Source organism: Scophthalmus maximus, chromosome 12 (genome assembly GCF_022379125.1).
Source record: "Scophthalmus maximus strain ysfricsl-2021 chromosome 12, ASM2237912v1, whole genome shotgun sequence".
In the NCBI taxonomy this organism is placed as follows: domain Eukaryota; kingdom Metazoa; phylum Chordata; class Actinopteri; order Pleuronectiformes; family Scophthalmidae; genus Scophthalmus; species Scophthalmus maximus.
In genome coordinates this window covers 10,485,854-10,494,569 of record NC_061526.1, presented here as the reverse complement: position 1 = coordinate 10,494,569, position 8,716 = coordinate 10,485,854, and the positions used below count along the sequence as shown (strand labels likewise).

The following is an 8,716-nucleotide window of genomic DNA, read 5'->3' as shown; positions in this document are numbered from 1 at the left end:
GACAGAAAAGATGGCGCGCCTCCCGTGAGAAGATCCATGATCGACAATCACATTGCATCTGTGTGATTCACCTGCGTGTTGTACAAGGACACCAACTCATTCATTCCGGTTGCGGTAGGACTGGTCTGTAACAATTCTTTGATGTGAGTTGAGTTTGATGGACTTGGGATCTCGGTAAGAGCGGACTCATTTTAGGCCGACACTATTTTTTTTCCTTCTGCGTCACAGCACGTGGAATTTGCATGGACTGCAGAATGTGTCGCTAGCAAAATTTTGCACCTGTTGAAGAGAGACTGATTAAGGTTTAACTGTCTGTTGAATATAATTCACTATAACCTTTTCATTCTGTTGAACTGTGAATGTTATATTTGATTTTTCATTCCTTGTGTTATTTCCATGTAACCTATGTTGCGCCGAACTGGCAAATGGGTTGATATTGCAAAAGCTTAGTTTCAGTGGCTCACTGGCGTAGCATGTTAATAGGGAAATAACAAAGATTCTAGAATAGCCCTAACTAAGTTGCAATAAGAACTTATGACTAACTGTGATTAATATTAGAATGTAAAACTGAGTAAACTCAAGATAATAGAAACTAAATAGCAAATTCAAGGGAAACTTTAATTGAATTTAAGTTGAAAGTTATTCTTGAAACCAAATAGTTTGAGTCAAACTGAAAATAAGAAAAATAGTGTTTCATTTCATTTTTTCATTTCAAGAAAAGGGTCAAACTTGAATAGATCGCATTTGACTGCAAAGATTGTGTCTATGTTATGGGAATTGTGTAAACTGTGTTATTTGGTACCATTTACTATTTTTACCTGTTCTAAATTCTTTCTACTCTTTTATATAAACAAGCCAGCATTTAAACTTACTTTTTGGTCTGTGGTATTATTATTAGTTATTAACTACGAACTGCTCCTCCGAACCTAGAGCCTGGTCCTAACTTATATACTACTCGTAGTGCTACACCCATCAATCTTTTTTGCTGACTCAGTTTCCATCCTGGATTTATTATCTAATAAAGCTTGTATAACATCAACCTTGTAATGCACAGTCAAGCCATTTTTTCAGGACATCCTGGGCTATAAATTTTATTTTAACCATACAGCCTTTTACTATAGGCTAGGCCTACTATGGTTCATGTCATAGGCCTGCAGCACCTTTTAACATCTTATTGAAAATAAATAAATAACTAAGAGATTACTCCGATCCTTCAAGAAGAAGCAGTCACTGACAATAAATGAGTGAATAAGACAATAAATAACTGTCATTATTAGCCTATTTTATTCATCTCATTCTCTCATCTTCCACCGCTTATCCCGGGTCGGGCTGGCGGGGGCAGCAGCTTCAGTAGGGGACCCCAAACTTCCCTTTCCCGGGCCACATTAACCAGCTCTGACTGGGGGATCCCAAGGCGTTCCCAGGCCAGTGTGGAGGTAAAATCTCTCCACCTAGTCCTGGGTCTACCCTGAGGACTCTTCCCAGCTGGACGTGCCTGGAACACATCCCAGGGGAGGCGCCCAGGGGACATCCTTACCAGATGCCCGAACCACCTCAACTGGCTCATTTCTACGCAAAGGAGCAGCGGCTCTACTCCGAGTTCCTCATGGATGACTGAGCTTCTCTCCCTATCTCTAAGGGAGACACCAGCCACCTTTCTAAGAAAAACCACTTCGGCCGCTTGTGCAATCTCGTTTTTCGGTCACGATCCATCCTTCATGACCATAGGTGAGGGTAGGAACAAATATTGACCCTTGCAAGATTGGGCCGTTGTTCCGCGTCCAGGACGGAATCCCCATTGTTCCTCTTCAATCTGAGGTTCGACTATTGGCCGAACCCTCCTTTCCAGCACGTTACCCGGGAGGCTGAGGAGTGTGATACCCCTGTAATTGGCACACACTCTCTGGTCCCCCTTTTTGAATAGGGGAACCACCACCCCTGTCTGCCATTCGTTTGGCACTGTCCCCGACTTCCACGCAATGTTGAAGAGACGAGTCAACCAAGACAGCCCCTCCACACCCAAAGCTATCAACATTTCTGGGCGGGTCTCATCAACCCCCGGGGCTTCGCCAGTGTGAAGTGGTTTGACTACCACAGTGACCTCCGCCAGGGAATTTGACGATGATCCTCCATCTGCCTCCAGCTCTGCCTCTACCATAGAGGGTGTGTTAGTCGGATTCAGGATTTCCTCAAAATGCTCCTTCCACTGCCCAATTACCTCCTCAGTTGAGGTCAACAGTGTCCCATCCTTACTGTACACAGCTTGGATGGTTCCCTGTTTCCCCCTCCTGAGATGTCGAATGGTTTTCCAGAAGCACCATGGTGCCGACCTAAAGTCCTTCTCCATGACTTCTCCGAACTTCTCCCACACCCGCTGTTTTGCCTCTGACACGGCAGAGGCTGCAGCCCTTCGGGCGAGTCTGTACCTTGCAACCGCTTCCGGAGTCCTTTGGAATAACATGTCCCTAAAGGACTCCTTCTTCAGTTGGACAGCTTCCCTGACCACCGGTGTCCACCACGGTGTTCGAGGTTTACCGCCCCTTGAGGCACCTAAGACCTTGAGACCACAGCTCACTGCCGCAACTTCAGCAATGAAAGCTTTGAACATTTCCCACTCGGGTTCAATGCCCCCAACCTCCACAGAGATGCCAGAAAAGCTCCGCCGGAGGTGTGAGTTAAAGATCTCCTGGATGGGCTGGATGCCTCCTCCAGACGTTCCCAGTTCACCCGCACCACACGTTTGGTCTTACCAGGTCTATCCAGAGTCTTCCCCCACCCCCGGATCCAACTCACCACCAGATTTTGATCAGTTGACAGCTCCGCCCCTCTCTTCACCCGAGTTTCCAAAACATGCAGATAGGCACATCCAATGCCTATCCAGGAGTACAGTTCCAGAACCATGGCTGTGCGTAGATGTAAGCCCCACCAGATCCAACTGTTAGCGCTCCACCTCCCGCACAAGCTCCGGCTCCTTTCCCCACAGAGATTTGACGCTCCATGTTCCCAGAACCAGCTTCTGCCGCCCAGGTCCGGTTTGTCAAGGTCCCCGACCTTCACTGCCAACCGTGTGGCTGCGCACCCGACCCCAGCGGTTCTTCCTGCGAGTGGTGGGCCCACAGAATGGAGAATTGGTTAGGTGCCACGTAGCTTTTTTGGGCTGTGCCCGGCTGGGTTCCGTAGCAAACCCGCTAGGTGCTCGCCAACTAGCCCACCGCCTGGGCCTATCTTCAGACGGGGGCCCCGGGCTTCCTCCGGGCTGGGTCCCTTTCCCTCTTCCTCTATTTTCCATGGAGGCTTTGGTGAACCATACGTAGTCTGGCCCCTCGCCTTGGACCATTCTGCCATGGGAAGCCTTACCAGGAGCACCAGGCTCCAGACAACACAGCCTTCAGGTTCATAGGGACACACAAACCTCTCCACCACGGTAAGGTGATGGTTCCCGGAGATGCAACGCCTATTTTATTATAATTTTAAAATAGATTTAAAGAATTGGCATTTTCTATGGACAACATTACTGTGTTGAATCTCACCTTGCCGGTGCTGCCACTGTATCTCGTCTTGCCAATAGTATCCTACCTACGTGAAACTCCAACATTGCAACTCCAGGCTCCCTAAGAGCTGTCAAAGTCCAAAGCACTCCATGGCGAGTGTAAGCTGCCTCTCCCGCAAGTATATATGTGCACCTTGAGCGCAGAAATAACCTTTGAGCCGCGAAGCTGCCTCTCCCGCACCTCTTGAGCCTCAACGGATTTAAAACTGCGCATATGAAATCACATACATCGCTTGTAAGTCGCGATGCATTTTTATTTTTTATGCGCTGGATTACTAAACCAATTCTAACTCCATACAGAGGAACATGCAAATTCCTCACAGAAGGGTTGAACCCAGAACCTTCTGGCCACGAGGCAAAAGGGTGAATCACTGCACCACCAAGTTCAAAAGTTTCTGTCCCATTAACATGTCAGTTAAACCAAACAGAGCTGTCAACTATACATTTAGTTGTTTTTCTCAGAGAAAGGTTAAGTTTTCCTGTGTTTTTATATCAAGTCAGACATTATATAAATTGTTCATAAACCCACCCGCACATTCTTTTTCCCAATATTTGGCATGTGTCTCAAGCCTTTTGATGATGTCACTTCTGTCAAAGCTAAAACCCAGTTCAGTAAGGTTGCTTCCCGCCAGTGCCACACCTGTAATCCAAGTCCAAGGGGGCTGAGGCTGGAGGATCGATTGAGCTCAGACGCTCTGAGCTGCCGCGGACTGTGCTGATCAGGCATCCACGCTAAGTTCGGTATCGATATGGTTCTCCTGGGGCAGCCCGGGACGACCAGGTCGTCTAAGGTGGGGTGCACTGGCCCAAGTCGAAGACTGAGCAGGTCAAAGCCCCCTTGCCACTCAGTTGTGGGATCTCGCCCATGAATAGACGCTCCAGTGCATCCTGAGCAACACAGAGACCAAGTCTCTTTATACTGATGGACCACACACACACACACAAACAGAGACAGACAGACTCTTCTGAATGTGGTTGAATGAAGTTAAGGGGAAGGGAGGGAAAAAAAAAACACAGATACATTTCTCTGTTAATGTTGTTCACGAAAAATGCTGGATGGAAAGTGTCAGGTAGTGAGTTGTGTATGTTCACAACATGTCACAATTCTCATTTCCATTTTACAGCTCTTTGCAAATGTTTGGTTACCGTGGCAACAATTCCATTAGTAATTTTGAGATCTTTAAGGTGAAAAGAAGTAAATGCAATCTTATGTTAATGGATTGGCAAGCTAATACTGGTTTAAAAAATTCACGCTGCCTCTTTCAGAGGTCACGTTCATGCTCATGCATGTGCAATGTAATGATAGGCAGTTGATGGTATTTTGGATTGTCATTCTGCACTTGTTGCAATATTTCAAACCAAAAGCAAATAAAATGGTTTTACTGTACAATAATTGCATTGTCTGCTGGTTTATTCAGATTTTTTTCAGAACACTGAATTCAGTATGCCACTCAGTACTGTATCACTTTGAATATTAAAGTGCAAATTAACACTAGACCACTATTTTAATTTGGCTACTCTTAAGATTAAAAACCATAGAACCATAAAGGCTGACATTGGTATAATGTAAGCAAAATAGCTACTGAAAAGGAGTAATTGAAGGAGTGGGATTCAGGGAGACGGAAACCGTGGATGTCTTAAGCAGAAGTATTTATTATAAGAGCTCAATATATATCAAGGAGATTTCTGGTTCGTTTACACAGATCAACAAGGTGGTCAGTGTATGGTGCCCCAAGACAATCTGTCTGTTCCCAATCTCTGTAGTGTATTTAGTATGTAATTTGCATAGTGCAAGCAAATCAGATTGATACATTATATGTCAGAGCCTCTTATGCACAAGCACTTGAAGGTACCCTGTCCTGAGGTTTTATTTGTTTAGATTTTTTAATTTTTTATTTGCAGCACCCAAGATAAAAACACTTTCTAATGTTTAATTCGATTTTTGCATTTGTGAAATCCAATATGCACGCTAGGCATGTAATGTTCTTGTATAAACTGGTATCAAAAATTATTCCCTCAAAACATTTTACCAGGTGGGCTTAAAGGGAACATAACAAAAAGAATGTTCAATATAATTAACCATTTATTGAGTGTGAATCAAAATTAGTTAATATGCTATTCAGTCTTAATTGAATTAGAAAATTCTATTTTTGATCACAAAGTGGGTTTATTTGGACTTTTGGAAGAACATATTAGTGATTATGTGAAAAGCCTGGTATGGGTTTTATATCGGTATATGACTCATTTAAGTTCATACCAGACTTATCAGCCAATTTTGTATGTGAATGTGTTTTTCTATTTACATATTAACAATGATATGAATTAATCTACAAAACCTAAAATTAGAAGTTAATCTTTCAGTTTAGCCATATTTCTTCCGTGTAAAACAAAATATTTATATTATTATCATAATTTCCATGTAAACAGATGGGGACAAATTTTCATACTTCGCCCATTAAAACAGCAATCGAAAAAATATGAATACAACCAAGACATGAAAAAGAATTTGAATTAAATGAAGCATATCTATTGTAGACTTTAAATCCTGAATCCAAGCAATCTTTTTCTGTGCATGTATGTGAGATCTACCAGTCAGTATTGTTGGACAATTCAATTGTAGTGTTTATCTTTTCTCTGAAGGTGGATGCTGAGAGAATAAGCCCGGCCCTTAAGTGGATTCCTGCAATACAGAAAAATATCCTATGTTCACATTTTGAAGTGTGGTAATAAGTGCCTTATTGTCAGGTTCTTTAGCAAGGTGATTGTCATTACCTGGAAGATCTTCAGCCAGGGCACCATGTCTTGCGTCAGTGTACTGTTTTGCAAAGGGAGACTTCCACTCAGCAATTTATCTAGATTCAAGATAAAAAATAAAGTAATTTATTTTCACAATTTATCATTTAAGAAAGTGATCATAAGAGAAGAGAACCACACACCAGTGTCATGAAACATGAGTACTGAACTGCTGAACACATAAACCACAGCCTCTTACAGCCTCACAGTGATGCACTCACCTTGGATCAGAAGAAGGCTGAGGTTTGAGCTCTGTTGTGGGTTGTAGATTGTAGACTTCAGCTGCTACAAACTGATGAAACTTTATTTTCTTTTTGAAGGAGCCATCAAAGACGTATCCAACCATGGCTTCAGTCAGCCCCAAATACAGTTTCTCCGTTGACATCATTCTCTGAGACACACACGCACATGCAACACAAACACAGGCCAATTAATGTACACGTTCAAACACACATACGCCCGCGCGCAAGTGTTTGACCAAAACGTGTGGAAGAGAAGACAAAATGGTAGAATATAGCTTAGCTCTGTGAACACTTGCCATGAGCTAACCGAGGGTGGTGGTTCACTGATGGTGAATTAACATTATCTTCAGAGGTTGGGATTTTTATTATAACTCGCCCATTTATATTATATCACGGTATAAATTCTGCATAATTAGGGGCATGGTTACTTGAGTGACAGATGACACCGCTGTTTGTTAGCCGCTCGGTGGTAGCTAGCCGCTGGCAGCGCTAGATGTCGCCTGAGCTAATCCCCGGTCAGTGAACGTGACTTCTCGACTGCAGTGTTCTTGCGGAGAACATTTCAAGCAAATACCGGATGAATAATATGCGTGCTCTGCGGTCAGTTATCCCAACAGAGAAGTCCAAGAAGCTTGCGCTCTTGTTTTCGTAAGTAAAATGATAATTTTATCGCATGTGACGTGGTTTGTCTGTGTAAAGTTTTCCTCTAGAGGATCCAGACAGACTGGACCAGTGGAAGCTCAACATGAGGCAGAACTGAACTCATACTCATCACTTCACCACTGAACTCCACATATGGTTTGTGAATAACTTAATGGTCAGATTTTCCATGAGTGAAAAAAGTGAAACATGAAAACAAAACATGATTCTACGGTGCCCGTCAGCTTTAATAACAATTAAATATTCTATACCTACCGTACTGTACATTCACTGTGTTGGTAGAACACTGTTAAATCGAAAACTACATTTAAATACAGTTGAATATCTACAGAACACAAGCACACAAACCTCTTTATTTACAAATTTCTCTTATTATTTTTTATTTGTGTCTTGTCATTGTTATTAGGGAAGGACCTGCCTGACGGACTCAACTGTGCTGACCATGTTCTGTCTCCAAGAGCAAAGAAGAAAAATGAATAACTTGGTTCTTCTTTTAAAATATATTTAAATCACACAAACCTGTTATTGCTTAAGGTTTTATCTGTAGTGTATGAGTTATTTGTCAAATAATAGTCAGATTTAGTGTTAAATCTCATATATTCAGTCAGTATTAAAGAGACAAAAATAGTGAGCCAGAACCAGAAGTTATAGATTAACTCTCAGATTTATTTTTAGTGAAGCCTTGTTAAGGCTTAACAAAGTGTTTCCTGAAGGCCAAATTCAATAGCAGTGACACTGTCAACTGTAGCAGTTACAGGTCCCCTTCACAAGGTGCTGGAGGAGAGTCTGCTGTAGGTCGTCTTCATGTTGACCAACCTGATGCTACTGATCTCCCTCAGGTTGTCGTCACCACAGTTGATGATGTGGACGTCAGCTGCTGCTCTTCCTCACGGAGTGGATACAGAGTGGAAGAAGGCTTTTCCACCACAGTCCACCAGCCAAACACAGCACGCCAATGTATGCAGCTCTCTGGACACCTCAATGGACAAACTCATCACCACGTCCACATTGTGACTCTAGGATTAAAATTAATAAATGTGTGATAAATGCTTCTGATAATGAAAAATGTGAAGTCGACAAAAGAGTGTAGGTCACATTTTTATGTTGACAACACTGTTATGTCACATCTGTAGGATAAAATGGAACTAAAGAGCTACATCTCAGAATATAGATAGAATATAGGACAGTCTCTAATACTTTATTTTTAGACAGACTATATAACTGTAAAGTCAAGCAGCCACGACTGGTACTGGTTTGTTTTGTGCAGCTAGTGGAAGCATCACAGTTGAACTCAACAACAACCAATGTGCTGAAAGTAATGAACTTATTTTCTTGCAAATACTTTCAACATGCAAAGCTTTATTTTTCTGTTCTTCAGTTTTGCATGCTACCAACAAGTTTCTATCTCTCAAAAACCTTAACCATTTCCACCTCTCTTAGCTTCTTTTTCACCTCCCTGGATAACGCTGTT

The 8,716-nt window shown here is 42.6% G+C and overlaps 1 long non-coding RNA gene across 1 annotated transcript; it reads right to left on the bottom strand.

Annotated features, from left to right (window-relative positions):
- Positions 1–5,276: 5,276 nt before the first annotated feature.
- Positions 5,277–8,119, bottom strand: LOC118286720. The gene is made up of 4 exons (XR_004785453.1): positions 8,062–8,119; positions 6,565–6,734; positions 6,323–6,402; positions 5,277–6,230 (listed from the first exon to the last, which is right to left on the bottom strand). It is a non-coding gene; the product is annotated as an uncharacterized LOC118286720 (long non-coding RNA).
- Between the last annotated feature and the right edge of the window lie 597 nt (positions 8,120–8,716).